General features: G+C 43.3%; 1 long non-coding RNA gene across 3 annotated transcripts in view; it reads right to left on the bottom strand.

The window, feature by feature from the left end:
* LOC137636313 (uncharacterized) overlaps nt 1-15,375 on the bottom strand; it is a 175,896-nt gene extending 160,521 nt beyond the window's left edge. For all 3 annotated transcript variants that reach the window (XR_011043054.1, XR_011043053.1, XR_011043056.1), the window contains exon 1: nt 15,296-15,375. This is a non-coding gene — a long non-coding RNA (uncharacterized lncRNA). The remainder of the gene's footprint in view (nt 1-15,295) is intronic.
* Nucleotides 15,376-16,296: the final 921 nt, after the last annotated feature.

The following is a 16,296-nucleotide window of genomic DNA, read 5'->3' as shown; positions in this document are numbered from 1 at the left end:
TTGTTAAGCTGGAGGGACTTGAAGTTTATCAAGGCCAGAAGAACCGCCAACAACTCCTTGCAATTGATGTGAAGTGTCCTTTGCTCCTGATTCCATGTTCCCGAGCATTCCTGTCCGTCCAAAGTCGCACCCCAGCCCGTGTCTGATGCGTCCGAGAGGAGACGGCGGTCGGGTTTCTGAACAGCCAGAGGTAGACTTCCTTGAGAAGAAAGCTGTTCTTACACCACGCGAGAGAAGACCTCTCTTCGGAAACAGGAACTGAGACCGTCTCTAGCGTCATGTCCTTTATCCAGTGAGCAGCTAGATGATACTGAAGGGGGGGGGAGGTGGAGTCTCCCTAACACGATGAACAGGGCCAGCGATGAAAGTGTCCCTGTTAGACTCATCCACAACCTGACTGAGCATCGGTTCCTTCTCAGCATGCTCTGGATGCATTCTAGGGCTTGGAAGATCCTTGGGGCCGACGGAAAAGCCCGAAAAGCTCGACTCTGAAGATCCATACCCAGGTAGACAATGGTCTGGGATGGGACGAGCTGAGACTCCTCAAAATTGACCAGGAGGCCCAGTTCCTTGGTCAGATCCATAGTCCATCTGAGAATCTCCAGACAGAGACGACTTGTGGGAGCTCTTAAAAGCCAGTCGTCTGACGGAGCCGGACACAAGATCATGGTACTGCTGCACAGTCTGTGAACTGTCAACCATGGGGAAGCGAGGAAGTACAGTGACAACCCGAAGCTGTCTAGACTGTCTGGGTCGTACAGACAACTCCTTATCGGGTTGCTGAGGTTGCCGCACTGCGTCACAACAAGTCACTTCTGCTGGTTGTTGAACGTCTTCCCAGTGACACACTGACTCCGTAAACAAAAAATCCTCTAACAAGGACTAAGCTTGGACTGCATGTCTTGCAACACAGATCAAGGTCTATGGGAGCAGGTGTGGTAACAGACGGGGTTAGCGACTGAAGTGGAACCATTACCTTCCCTGGAAGCATGTTATGCTTAAATAAAAGTCCATAGGGGGCTACGCAGCTAAAGGCTCCTCTCCAAATGACAGAGTCCTCAAGGGAATATCAGAAGGAGGGAGAAAAGCACTTTCTCATCTACAGGGACCATATCCGAGAAAAGCTAAGTTCTCTCAGTGAGGGTTTCACTGGTGCAAAAGCAGCAGACTAGAAGGCAACGTTATGAAACTGCTTGACAGTCTAGTGAGTTGGCAACAACCAAAGATGTGTGACTGAGAAGCATGCGGTAAGGTATGCAGAGCATGCTGTATGCAGAGCATGCTGTATGTAGAGCATGCTGTAAGGGAAGCAGAGCATGTTGCATGGCGTGTAACATTTCTCAGAAATTCCATGACCAGTGCTAGATTGAGTAATATCGCATTACTGTCTATTGAAAGTGCACGTGCCGAGGGAATTGATTAGACTGTTTTGTTGATGAATTTGATAGCCGGCATGATAATCGTAGAATTAAGCTGCACTAAATATACGTACTATAATCTACTTCACCTCAGGGAAGGGAAACTCGCCCTGTTGGCAACACTGCATTACTTCATGCATGCTTGCATGGGGTTTTAATATCAACATAAAATTTACATTACATTCATAACTCATAATTCATTTTTGTTTTGAAGATATTTTTGCCATATTTTGCGATTTTGTTAAAAATATATTGCAAGGAAAACATATATATTTTTTTTTTTTTTATTTAAGTAATACGAATAACCTCCATTATCATAATGTTTGTGTAGGCATACATGTATATGATTACAAATGCAAGTTATGAAAGTAATGAGGTGTTATTATTGTCATTTGTTATTTCAAAGTTGAATGGGAAGAGGCTCAAGTTGAGGAGAAAGTGGCAGATGCATGCGTTGAGGTGGCTGACTCATAGCATGAGGTTCCTGCCTCAAGAGTTGCGCTTGCCTCAAGGGTTGAGGTGGCTGCGCAGAGAGAGGCTCTTGACTCACGAGTTGAGGTTCTTGAGGTGTGAGCTGCGAGAGTTGAGGTAGCGGCTGCGCAGAACGCAGTTCCTGTCTCACGAGTTGAGGTTCCTGAGGAGCTAGCCTCAAGAGTTGAGGCTCTCGCCTTGAGGAAAGTTGAGGTAGCAGCTGCGAGAGCTGAGGTGGCTGCCTCAAGGATGGTAGAGGTTGTCGTACCTCAAGAGGTTGTTGCCTCGAAGATGGTCTAACTGCAAGAAAATCTTGCCTCAAGGCATAAGACTCCTGCTCCCATTGTTGAGGTTGCCTTAAGGAAGGTTGAGGTTGCTGCACAACGCTGGTAATTGGCAACTCCGAACGCGGTAAGGTAGCTTGAGGAACCTCAACTTCGTACGCCTGGCAGACTGGACTGCGGTGAGGCGGAGCGCTCGCAGGAGAAGGTGTAACCTTCTCAGCCTGAAACTCACGCATTAAGACCGCAAGCTGCGACTGCATGGACTGCAGCAAAGTCATCTTGGGATCAACAGACGATAAGGTCTGTTGAGGCAAAGCCTTAACAGAAGATGAGGTCTGTTGAGGCATCGCCTTACCTCTCTTAGGAGGTGTGCAGTCACCTGATGACTGCGGAGAGTCAGAGCTAACCCAATGACTGCATCCGGGTTGTTGAACTCTAGAGGTCTGGACTTTACGTTTAAGAGGTCTTGAGACCTGAGTCCAGCGTTTTCTCCCCGAAATTTCTTCTGCAGACGAGCAAAATAAGGGCTCAATCGTCTGCGGGTGGGAGTGACGGTCTCTGTAAGACACGCCCGCAACCACCGAGGATACTTCTGTGCGCCGATCAAGGCCTGCCGAACCCTTTTGCCCTTCGACATTGCTTCTCCCCTGGGCTTGGGAGCTTGCAAGAGGTCCCGGACTGGGAGGACGACTGGCACGCACAGAAGTACCCTCACGCACAACACTGACACACTTTGCGCTAATCACTTATCACTTTTGATTTTCTGTTTGCACTTATTTCACTGAACTCGAAACTTTAAGTGGTTTGTACCTGAAACACGCAATTCTATCCTTCCTTAAAAGTTAGTAATTGCGAAAACAGAATTACAATGTAACAGAAAAATCTAATGAAAGATAAATAATTCAGTGGCTGGAAAGAGACTAAACACTAGATCAAATAAACAACGTTTAAAATCTCTCACCGCATAAAGCTTGAGAACAAGAATAAAACTCTAGAAACGTTTACCTTCTTCCCCTAAAGAGACTAGGGAGAAGAGCAAAAACGATAACCACGTTACTCGCTTGAACGAAACGTTTATCCAGCTCTCTCTCCCTCCGTCTCTATCTCTCTCTCTCTCTAGACTTAGAACCTGAGAGAAGAGCCCAATCATATATATCGTTAAAACATATTATTGTTAAAGGAAAAAAACTGAAAAATTTCCCAAATAAAAAGTTCCTTTATTAGAATTAAAACCATTAATCTAAGAAAGAATGAACAAAACGCTAGAAACGGTAACTCTTACTGCAACGTGACACCGTGAAAATTCTCTCTCTATCGTAACGATAGAGCGCAAGTTGAACGTTCTGAACGTCAACAACTGCAGAGACAATACAAAACGTTAGTTCAACTTTGTAAACAGTACGAGACTATCAAAGAAATTCTTTCAAAAACATTAAAATAGCATAATATGTTAACAGGTAAAACCGAAATGACGGGCTCAATGTTAATTAACTTCGATACCAAGAAAAGACCGCCTACTATTAGGAAAGGTCGAATATAAACAAATATAAAAATTAATTTTAATAAGTTTATAATAAAAGGAAGTTAAACGAAGAGGCCTATAAAAGGTGGAGAGATATAAAATAAATCTAAAACTTTTGTTAAGCAAAATTAAGAAAGAGAGTCTATACTCTCTTAGACACCAACACTTCCGTCTAAGGGAAGGGTCGGCCATTTAAAAGTGAAAGAGAGTTCATACTCTCTTCGTCACCATAATTAATCAAATTAATTCCAAAAGCTAGCTAAGCTAATGATAAAACTTCCTGAATAGCGAAAGCTAAACTCTAGAGCAAATACATCACCAAATCGTGAGCAAAAAACTCCAAAATTATAAGCGTATCCATGAACGTCTTGCCGGAAGCACGACAGAGGAAAAATTGAGGTGGTGTCAACAAAAAGTACTGCAGTACCTGGCCACAGGTGGCGCTTGTGAGTACACCCCCCTCTTGTATAGCGATCGCTGGCGTATCCCTTCCGTAAAATTCTGTCGGGCAACGGAGTTGACAGCTACATGATTATCGGGTAAGATTAATATTGAAAAAAGGTTATGGGATTAAGGGAATGTAGTGGCTGAGCCCTCACCTACTACTGCACTCGCTGCTACGAATGGTCCCAGGGTGTAGCAGTTCTCGTAAAGAGACTGGACATCTTTGAGATAAAATGATGCAAACACTGACTTGCTCCTCCAATAAGTTGCATCCATAATACTCTGCAGAGAACGGTTCTGTTTAAAGGCCATCGAAGTAGCTACAGCTCTCACTTCGTGGGTCCTTACCTTCAGCAAAGCAAGGTCTTCATCCTTCATGTGAGAATGAGCTTCTCTAATCAGAAGCCTTATATACTGTAATACGAAACTGCGTTTTTGGACATAGGCATCGAAGGTTTCTTGATGGCACACCATAAGGCCTCTGATTGTCCTCGTATAGGTTTTGACCTTTTAAGATAGTATTTCAGAGCTCTGACAGGGCAAAGAACTCTCTCTAGTTCGTTACCCACCATGTTGGAAAGGCTAGGAATTTCGAACGATCTAGGCCAAGGACGTGAAGGAAGTTCATTTTTAGCTAAAAATCCGAGCTGTAAAGAACATGTTGCTGATTCGGATGTGAATCCTATGTTCCTGCTGAAGGCGTGAACCTCACTAACTCTTTTGGCTGTCGCAAGGCAGACGAGGAAAAGAGTTTTGAGAGTAAGGTCTTTGAAGGAAGCTGACTGGAGAGGTTCGAACCTAGGAGACATAAGGAACCTTAAGACTACGTCTAGATTCCAGCCTGGAGTGGACAAACGACGTTCTTTAGAAGTCTCGAAAGATTTAAGGATGTCTTGTAGATCCTTGTTGGAGGAAAGGTCCAAACCTCTGTGGCGGAGAACTGAAGCCAACATACTTCTGTACCCTTTAATCGTAGGAGCCGAAAGAGATCTAACATTCCTAAGATGTAACAGGAAGTCAGCAACTTGGGTTACAGAGGTATTGGTAGAGGAAACTGCATTGGCTCTGCACCAGCTTCGGAAGACTTCCCACTTGGATTGATAGACTCTACGAGTGGATATCCTCCTTGCTCTGGCAATCGCTCTGGCTGCCTCCTTCGAAAAGCCTCTAGCTCTAGCGAGTCTTTCGACAGTCTGAAGGCAGTCAGACGAAGAGCGTGGAGGTTTGGGTGTACCTTCTTTACGTGAGGTTGACGTAGAAGGTCCACTCTTAGAGGGAGAGTCCTGGGAACGTCGACCAGCCATTGCAGTACCTCTGTGAACCATTCTCTTGCAGGCCAAAGGGGAGCAACCAGCGTCAGCCGTGTCCCTTCGTGAGAGACGAACTTCTGAATGACTCTGTTGATGATCTTGAACGGCGGGAATGCATATAGGTCGAGATGGGACCAATCCAGCAGAAAAGCATCCACGTGAACTGCTGCTGGGTCTGGAACTGGGGAGCAGTACAAAGGGAGCCTCTTGGTCATGGAGGTGGCGAACAGATCTATCGTTGGCTGACCCCACAAGGTCCAAAGTCTGTTGCACACGCTCTTGTGAAGGGTCCATTCCGTGGGGATGACTTGATCTTTCCTGCTGAGGCGATCTGCCGAGACGTTCATATTGCCCTGAATGAACCTCGTTACCAGTGTGAGGTTTAGACTTCTTGACCAAATGAGGAGGTCCCTTGCTATCTCGTACAGCTTCCTCGAATGGGTCCCTCCCTGCTTGGAGATGTATGCCAAGGCTGTGGTGTTGTCGGAGTTCACCTCCACCACCTTGTTTAGCAGGAGGGACTTGAAGTTCATTAAGGCCAGATGAACTGCCAGCAACTCCTTGCAGTTGATGTGAAGCGTTTCCTGTTCCTTGTTCCATGTTCCCGAGCATTCCTGTCCGTCCAAGGTCGCGCCCCAGCCCGAGTCTGATGCGTCCGAAAAGAGATGAAGATTGGGGGTCTGAATTGCTAACGATAGACCCTCCTTGAGAAGGATGTTGGTCTTCCACCACATGAGAGTAGTCTTCATCTCTTTGGTAACAGGAATAGAGACCGCTTCGAGCGTCAAATCCTTGTCCCAGTGAGCTGCTAGATGGAATTGAAGGGGGCGGAGGTGGAGTCTCCCTAACTCGGTGAACAGGGCTAACGATGACAGGGTCCCTGTTAGACTCATCCACTGTCTCACCGAGCATCTGTTCCTCTTCAGCATGCTCAGAATGCACTCTAGGGCTTGGTTGATTCTTGGGGCCGACGGAAAAGCCCGAAAAGCTTGACTCCGAATCTCCATTCCCAGGTAAACGATGTTTTGGGAGGGAATAAGCTGGGACTTTTCTAAGTTGACCAAAAGACCCAGTTCCTTGATCAAGTCCAAAGTCCAGTTGAGACTCTCCAGACAGCGACGACTTGTGGGGGCTCTTAACAGCCAGTCGTCTAAATAAAGGGAGGCTCTGATGTCCGCCAAGTGGAGGAATTTTGCAATATTCCTCATCAGTCGCGTAAACACCATAGGCGCTGTGCTTAGGCCAAAACACAGGGCTTGGAATTGGTACACAACCTTTCCAAAAACGAATCTCAGGAAAGGTTGGGAGTCTGGATGAATAGGAACGTGAAAGTAAGCGTCTTTCAGATCCAACGAGACCATCCAGTCCTCCTGCCTGACCGCTGCTAGGACCGACTTTGTCGTCTCCATAGTGAACGTCTGCTTGGTGACATAAGCATTGAGCGCACTGACGTCCAGCACCGGTCTCCAACCTCCTGTCTTCTTGGCCACCAGAAAGAGACGGTTGTAGAAGCCCGGGGATTGATGGTCCCGGACTATCACCACTGCCTTCTTCTGTAACAGGAACGACACCTCCTGGTGTAACGCTAGCCTCTTGTCCTTTTCCTTGTAGTTGGGAGAGAGGTTGATGGGAGAAGTGGTCAGAGGGGGATTGCGGCAGAATGGTATCCTGTAACCCTCCCTTAGCCACTTGACAGACTGGGCGTTTGCACCTCTTCTTTCCCAAGCTTGCCAGAAGATCTTGAGTCTGGCTCCTACTGCTGTCTGGAGAGGAGGAGAGTCAATGTTTGCCTTTCGAAGGCTTGGGACCTTTCTTAGACCTGCCCCTGAAACCGTCTGGACGGGTACTTCCTCGGCTGGGGGCTCTGCCACGAAAGGGCGGAATAAATCTTGTAGCAGGAGTATCGGCCACTGGGGTGCGGTAAGTTCTAGGAACCGAAGGAGCAACCTTAGCCTTACGTGCTGAAGAGGCCACAAGGTCATGAGTGTCCTTCTGAATAAGGGCCGCAGACAATTCCTTGATAAGCTCCTCAGGAAACAGGAACTTAGAAAGCGGAGCAAAAAGTAACTGAGACCTTTGACAAGAGGTGATACCAGTGGAAAGGAAGGTGCAAAGTTGTTCCCTTTTCTTGAGTACTCCCGAAACAAACATGGAGGCAAGTTCGCCTGAACCATCGCGAATTGCTTTATCCATACAGGACATTATAAGCATGGCCGAGTCCTTGTCAGAAGGGGCAGTCTTCTTGCTCAAGGCCCCCAGGCACCAGTCGAGAAAATTAAAAATCTCAAAGGCGCGAAAGACACCCTTTAAGAAGTGGTCTAAGTCAGAAAAAGTCCAGCAGACCTTAGAGCGCCTCATAGCCGATCTTCGTGGAGAGTCAACCAAACTTGAGAAGTCAGCCTGGGCAGAGGCAGGGATTCCCAAGCCTGGTTCCTCTCCTGTGGCATACCATACGCCCGCCTTAGAAGTCAGCTTAGTAGGTGGAAACATAAATGAAGTTTTCCCTAGTTGCTGTTTGGACTGCAACCAATCCCCTAACATTCTCAAAGCTCTCTTAGAGGATCTAGCGAAGACGAGCTTAGTGTAGGCCGACTTAACAGGTTGCATGCCTAGAGAAAACTCTGATGGAGGAGAGCGAGGGGTAGCAGAAACAAAATGATCCGGATAAACCTCTCTGAAAAGAGCCAGGACCTTGCGAAAGTCAATGGAGGGTGGTAACGACTTGGGTTCCTCCACGTCAGAAGAGGGATCATCCAGGTGCGCAGCTTCCTCCTCAGAAACCTCATCACCTGAGTGTTGAGAAGCGAGAGGTAAAGTTACAGCTGTATGCTGAACGGCAGAATCCTGACAAGCGGTTGCATAAACACTTGCGGACTCATCCTCAAGTCTCTGTTGAAGAGGATGAGGGCTGGTAATGACAAAGTCATGAGGCTGGGAAGAAGGAGGCTCTGCGGAAGTCTGGGGAGCAAGCGTGGTGAGAGGCGACTGTAGTAAAACCTGAGGTTCAGGCTGCAAAGACTGGTCAAGTAGAGGAGAAGGTGGTAGATGCATGCGTTGAGGTGGCTGACTCATTGCATGAGGTTCCTGTCTCAAGAGTTGCGCTTGCTTCAAGGGTTGAGGTGGCTGCGCAGTAAGAGATTCCTGTCTCACGAGTTGAGGTTCTTGAGGTGTGAGCTGCGAGAGTTGAGGTGGCGGCTGCGCAGAAGGCGGCTCCTGTCTCACGAGTTGAGGTTCTTGAGGTGCTTGCCTCGAGAGTTGAGGTTCTCGCCTCGAGGAAAGTGGAGGTAGCAGCTGCAAGAGCTGAGGTGGCTGCCTCAAGGATGGTAGAGGTTGTCGTACCTCAAGAGGTTGCTGCCTCGAGGATGGTCTTACTGCAAGAAACTCTTGCCTCAAAGGAAGAGGAGGTTGTAAGGCATAAGACTCCTGTCCCCATTGTAGAGGAGGTTGTCGCGTGGTAAGAGGTTCCTGCCTCAAGGAAGGTGGAGGTTGCTGCACAACGCTGGTAACTGGCAACTCCCAACGCGGTAGCTCACGCATGGAGGTAGCTTGAGGAACCTCAACTTCGTACGTCTGGCAGACTGGACTGCGTAGAGGAGGAGGAGCGCTCGCAGGAGAAGGTGTAACCTTCTCTGCCTGAAACTCACGCATTAAGACCGCAAGCTGCGACTGCATGGACTGCAGCAAACCCATCTTGGGATCAACAGACGATGAGGTCTGTTGAGGCAAAGCCTTAACAGAAGTTGAGGTCTGTTGAGGCATCGCCTTACCTCTCTTAGGAGGCGTGCAGTCACCTGATGACTGCGGCGAGTCAGAGCTAGCCCAATGACTACATCCGGGCTGTTGAACTCGTGTGGTCTGGACTTTACGCTTAAGAGGTCTTGAGACCTGAGTCCAGCGTTTTCTCCCCGAAAATTCTTCTGCAGACGAGTAAATTAAAGGCTCAATCGTCTGAGAGTGGAAGTGACGATCTCTGTAAGATACGCCCGCAACCACCGAGGATACTGCTGTGCGCCGATCAAGGCCTGCCGAACCCTTTTGCCCTTCGACATTGCTTCTCCCCTGGGCTTGGGAGCTTGCAAGAGGTCCCGGACTGGGAGGACGACTGGCACGCACAGAAGTACCCTCACGCACAACACTGACACTGACACTAGCACTCAGCACAGCACTGGCACTACCACTTCCCACTGCACTTTTCACTTTAAGTTCCTTGACGTCCGCCAAGAGGAACTTGTGGTCACTCACTACCGACTCCACTTTATCACCTAAAGCCTGAATGGCACGTAAAACATCAGACATATCAGGCTGAGCACAAATAGTAGGTTCGGGGGTAGCCACTACAGGGGGAGGAAAAGGTTGAGGATCATGGGGTGAGGAATAAAGCGAAGAGCGAGCCGAACTCCTCCTAACTCTCTCTCTCTCTAACTTAGTGGTATACTTGAGGAATCGAACAAAATCAAGTTCCGAAAGTCCGGCGCATTCCTCACATCGATCTTCCAACTGACAGGATTTTCCCCTACAGTCGGAACAAACGGTGTGAGGATCAACCGAGGCCTTCGGAATACGCCTAATACAAGTCCTACATCGTCTTTGGGGAGGAGCTTGAGAAAGGTCGGACATCTTGAATCAAAGAACAGTCAAGGGGGATTCCAATTAAAGCAAAAGATCGTTAACCATTAATCAAATCAATTTAAAAGCTATCTAAGCTAAGAGACAAGTTTCCAGTATAGCGAAAGCTGAAATCTTAGAGCAATACTTCACCAAAAACCGTGAACAAGACTCCAAAATTATAAGCGTATCCATGTAGGTCTTGCCGGAAGCACGACAGAGGAAAAATTGAGGTGGTGTCAACAAGAAGTACTGCAGTACCTGGCCACAGGTGGCGCTGGTGAGTACACCCCCTTCTAGTATAGTGATCGCTGGCGTATCCCTTCCGTAGAATTCTGTCGGGCAACGGAGTTGACAGCTACATGATTATCGGGTAAGATTAATATTGAAAAATGACTCCATAGAAAATGGGATGGAAAGTCACATTTCCTATGCGTCTGGAAGTCCTGGAAAACTAAAGTTCCAATGTTTTGACTATGGTTCCCTACTATTTAAAGGTTTAAAGGCCTATCATGAATGGCAGAGGTAAGAGATAGTGACATTGACCTAGATATTGACCATATATACATATAATTAGCACTCAAGCACAAACTCCACCCAAGCTAAGACCAAGGAGGGCCAGGCAATGGCTGCTGGATACACCTATAGGCTTCTCCAAAAACCCACATCCTTAGCTCACAAGGATGATGAGGCTACAGCATCAAAGAAACTAACGACTTTGAGCAGAACTTTAACCCCAGTCTGGCGTTCACCAGTCAGGGACGTTACCACATCAGCAACCATGACTTTTTTATGATGAAGAATGGAGGAAATTAAGTTAAAAACACCAAAGTAAATATGTGATACTTTAATTTCAAGCCAAATACACGAGCCATATATTATTGGGGCAAAACACCCAGAGTTTTTGAACAATTATGGGAGACCCCCAGTGGGAAACCAGTGTTTTTGAGGTGGTGAAATGCTTTAACAAGTGATTTGCAGCAATAATAATGATCAGAAACTCAAAATAAGCACAAGATAACCAGTTGGAAAAATATATGGTTCATGTAAGTGGCTGCAAATTAAAGTATAGTTATCTATGATTCACTCCACGTCCTTTTAATGATTTTTGTTCTGCCGTGGCTCGCTACGCTCGCAAAATTAACATTACTTAGACGCTCCTATGGTCTGGCAAGCAAACGGAGAGCGTTTTCATCATGATTGATTGCTGACATTGATGAAATTACACTAAATTTTGAAAAAAAATAACACCAACTTACAAAATATTGTATTTCCCTCTTGGAGATAATTTTATGTGATGGTGGTAAAGCTGACATTGAAGAAGAGGATAGAGAGAGAGAGAGAGAGAGAGAGAGAGAGAGAGAGAGAGAGAGAGAGAGAGAGAGAGAGAGAGAGAGAGAGAGAGAGAGAGAAAAAAGCATTGTAATCAACAACTGGGAACATGCGCATAAATATCTGGAAGCTTGTAATTGGTTGAAAACCCCCAGGTAATGCTTATGTCATACATAAAACACAACAGCTGGCAAAAGCAAAATAAAGGAACATATGCACAATAACTCACAATCAATGGAGTTAGGAGTAAGAAATAGCCTTCACATTTTAATCAATCAGTATGCGAGTTATTAACCCTTTTACCCCCAGGCTATTCGGAAATTTCCAACCCTTAACCCCCAAGGGGTTATTTTTTTCCCAGCACATTTTGCAGTATATTTTTTTTTTTTAAATTGCTCTAACAGCCTTAATTTTTGTCATAGAGAGGTCAGGTTGGTCTCATTCTCTTGAAAAATGCCTGAATTTTCTCAAAAAAATATAAAAAACATGAAAAAAAAAATTTTACAGCATTTTTTGGCAAGGACGTACCGGTACGTCAATGGGGGTAAAGGGATGAGTTTTGTGAAACGTACCAGTACGTCCTTTGGGGGTAAAAGGGTTAAGGTGTTCTGAACATAATTGATGACAATTTATAATGCAAAACCATAGCTTTTCAAAACCCTGGATTTCAGCCAGATATTATAAAAAATATCGAATAGGCTATTTAACCGGTCCCGGTAAAATAGACAAACCTACTTTTAAGCTTATTTTGCCGGTCCGGTAAAATAGACAAACATGCAGGATCTACCAGTGATTGACATGCCAATTGACCATAATTTCAGCATCACTGAATGCACAAAACAAGATGATTTGCCAGATATACAGAATTCTGACTTAAGTCCTACAGGTACAGAATTATCTGCAGCCGATGGTGAAACAGAACCACCCACTTTTACTGAAAACAGTGCAGTTCCAGAACCTGCTAATCCTAAACTAGATAATGTCACTTTGCCTCCAAAAGCCAGGAAAAGGGGTAGATCCAAAGGGTCAAACAATAATGTTCTGGGACTTCCAAAGAAAAAGTCAAGACTTGATAAGCTAACTCCATTCATCAAAAACTCATCTAATAACAGGGATCTACAGGTACCTGGCTACTTTGTAAGTGATAAAGATGCCATCCGTGCCATGCATGGAGAGGTTCTCTCTGAAAATGCCGTAGAACAAAACCCTTCTTCAATTCCCACAGCATGTCTGGATGAAAATGTTTCAATCCATAAAATCCGCCGATATTTTGATTCAGACGGTTGGAAAGCTGTGGAGCATGTTTATGAAGCCTCAAGATTGTCAGCACAGTGAACGTGTGAGCTCTGTAGTCAGGATTTGAGCAAGATGGATTCTGTGGTCTGTGACTGTTGTCTTCAGTGGGTGCACCTTAAGTGTATTGGTAAAAGAACACTCCCAAAAGGAAAGTTTTGGATTTGCAGAGACTGTTATGCCTAAAAAATCTAAGACAGCTGTATTTATTTTAATAATTGGTTAAAATAATCGTTTTAATGATTTTTTTTTTTTATTTGTAATGAACAAGATTCAAAATTGTCTTTAAAATTATATAAATAAATTTGTTTTAAGTGTTTTGTAATTTTTTAGTTTTATTGTCATTATTTATATTTACCGGCAAAATAAGCATAAAAGCAGGTTTGTCTATTTTACCAGGACCGGCTAAATAGCCTCTTCCTTAAAACGAGGGTAAAATCATATAATAAGTCTTTTTACAGTTTATATATGACATATGTTTTGTGTTGTTACTGTTTTTAGAATGATTTATTGTTAATTTTTTCTGATCTTTAATTTATTTCCTTATTTTCTTTCCTCACTGGGCTATTTTTTCCTGTTAGAATCCCTTGGGCTTATAGAATCTTGCTGCTCCAACTAAGGTTGTAGCTTGGCTAGTAATAACAATAATAATAAAACAGTTTTGTAAAAAATAAGACAATGTATTTTATGGTCTTTTGAATGGCTTTAATAATGATTTCTGGCAAAAAAATCCAAGTTTTTCTGTAATGGTGGGTTGACCACCATAATTTTCTATCCTAACCTTATCATTTATAACACCATGAATAAAAGAAGAGCTTTAATTACACTCTACAATGTAAGTCAATATTGAAAAAAAAAATAATTAAGATGTTTAGAATATAAAACGTTGGGCCATTTTTTCTATACAAACATGTAACCTGGTGTATATATAGAAAGACGGCCATGCTACATAACTACTTTATTTTCAGCCTTATCGCTAAGATTACAGCAGTCTAAGGGGAGTCACATAGGGGCATTAAACCCCATTAGGTATATAAATAATGACACTACTTGTAGGTTAATTAGGTAAGGAAGTTTAGGTTAGGTGTTCCAAGTACGTATGTATTCCTGTCCGTTATTATACAAAGGCTCCTATTAACTTACGACTGAAACACCACTTATCAGGTTGTGTGTGTAGAACGTTGGAAAGGTTTAGGTTAATCATTGTCCATTTTTAAAGAACACGTGAGGAACTGGCCGCTGATATACAAAGGCTCCAAACGTTGAGTCACTAGGCCTGCCACTCGCATGGATAATATGAATTCTTCCTATCCGTGTCTGTCATCACCGACACTAATAAGTGTATTTACAAGTGTTCAATGAATTAACGCTAATTATTCACTTTCGGGTCTTTGTTTCGCTCGCAAATAAAAATTATTTCATTGCTTTTCTGTCCTGGTAAGCAGTACACGTTCCGCTATGCAAGTTAACCGAGTGGGTGAGTATTTAGGTGGACAAAAATTTTGGGGAGGGGTGTATGTATGATACCGGCCAGCTGTATGTTTGGTTAGGGCTAACTTAGAATACGGCTGTGTAAAGGGGGTCGCAGCCCTCGTTAGGTAATAGGTAAGGACACGGCTTGTAGGTTAGGTTAGGGGGAAAGTTTAGGTTAGTTGATGGTCATTTTGGTAATGTTTAATTCACGCGGGAGGAACTGGTCGCTGATATACAAAGGGCCAATTTTGGTAACCCAACTCTCTACACACTACTTTACAGCAACTATAGTCCACTTCTTTCAGCGAGGCAGATTTGCACCGACTCGCAGCAGTGCGCTTTTAGCTCGGAAAAGTTTCCTGATCGGTGATAGGTTAGAATGATCTTGTCCAACCAATCAGCGAGCAGGAAATGCTTCCGAGCTAAAAGGGCACCGCTGCCAGTCGGTGCAAATCTGCCTCGCTAAAAAAATTGGCTATAGTATGGATGGGCAGACGTCTTGATACCCAATAAATGATAAATGAGTGAGCAAGTCCACCTGTAGTATAAAAAAATATGACAGTTCTTATACAAAAATACTATAAACAGCATCCTTCACTTGCAAAGGTTTGGAGTCCTACATATTTTTACCTGTCATTCATACTTCACTGTATGATGAAAAAGTACACAATCTTAACCTTGTATAGGTAAATTGTACATAAAAACGGATATGAACCTTAAAATTATGCGCATGCAAGCAACCAAATACAATTAAACATACCCAACATACAAGTTAAAGTATATATCGGTGTTCATTTGGCCGGTTAAGTGTAGAAATCTAACAACGCTACCGTAAGCTACACGGTGGCTGTACTAACGTAATTATACGAAATTATACATAAAAAAATGATCTTGGCCTTAAAATTATGAACAAGATCATTTCCAAATACAAATAAACATACCTAATTGAAAAATTTAAGCAGATATCAATGTCTATTTTACCCGGTAAAGTGTAGAATACTAACGATACCGTAAGCTACAGGTGGCTGTACTTAAGTACATGAAATTAGTTGTTTCCCGTATTAATTACACTTAAAACCCGATCTTAAACCTAACTGTACACTTATACATTCTATTAATTACTATAAATCATAGTTAACTTACTGTAATAGGTAGATATTATCCTATTTTTGAGTAATTTCCGTCACGACTCACTACCTTTCACAAAGACCGGGCGGGTAAACAGTGTTGCCAGCGGTGGGTTAGTGTAAAATTCTCTAAAACTCTTGATAAAAAATCCCCATTTCCAGAAATATATTTTCTTCTAATACAAAAAATCCCAAAAAATACTCGCTATACTTCATGAAATTGTAAATAAACTAATTGCAACAATATAAAGGCTTACTCATCTCTGTTTCTTCATAGATACATGTACATAATATCGTCACCAGTCATCCAAAATCCCCAAACCTAAGGATAAATTCCCAAAATGTAGGGATAAGTCTCCAAATCTAGGGGATAAATCCCCATATCTGGCAACCCTGGCTTGTAAACCAAAATGTAAACAACGTGGTGGTAGTAGTAGTGGCAGGAGGAGGTTTTTATGTAACGGCTCTCCTTTAAAAATCCAGTTCATAGAAAACCATGAATTAAATGTCTATTATTGCTTTAAAATAGATGAAAAAGTTGATAAGAATTATAATTATTGTTCTCTTCATCTTATTTTATGTTTTACATATATTTAATGTACCTATTTAATGTACTATTTCCAAGAGACAGAGTTCTCATTTATTTCCTTATTTCCTTTCCTCACTGGGCTATTTTTCCCCTATTGGAGCCCTTGGGCTTATAGCATCTTGCTTTTACAGCTAGGGTTGTAGCTTGGCTAATAATGATAATGATAATGATAATAATAATAATAATAATAATAATAATAATAATAATAATAATAATAATAATAATATGCTGGCAAGCATTTTCAATCTAAAAGCATATTATTATTATTATTATTATTATTATTATTATTATTATTATTATTATTATTATTATTATTATTATTATTTGTTTCGACAAAATGTCATTTCATTGTCTATCTTTAAATATAGCTTTAAAAATTATTAACATGATATTCATATATATATATATATACTGTAAATTATATATAT

The sequence above is a fragment of the Palaemon carinicauda genome, unplaced genomic scaffold, assembly GCF_036898095.1.
Source record: "Palaemon carinicauda isolate YSFRI2023 unplaced genomic scaffold, ASM3689809v2 scaffold27, whole genome shotgun sequence".
Lineage (NCBI taxonomy): Eukaryota > Metazoa > Arthropoda > Malacostraca > Decapoda > Palaemonidae > Palaemon > Palaemon carinicauda.
This window is presented reverse-complemented; position numbering and strand designations above follow the sequence as displayed.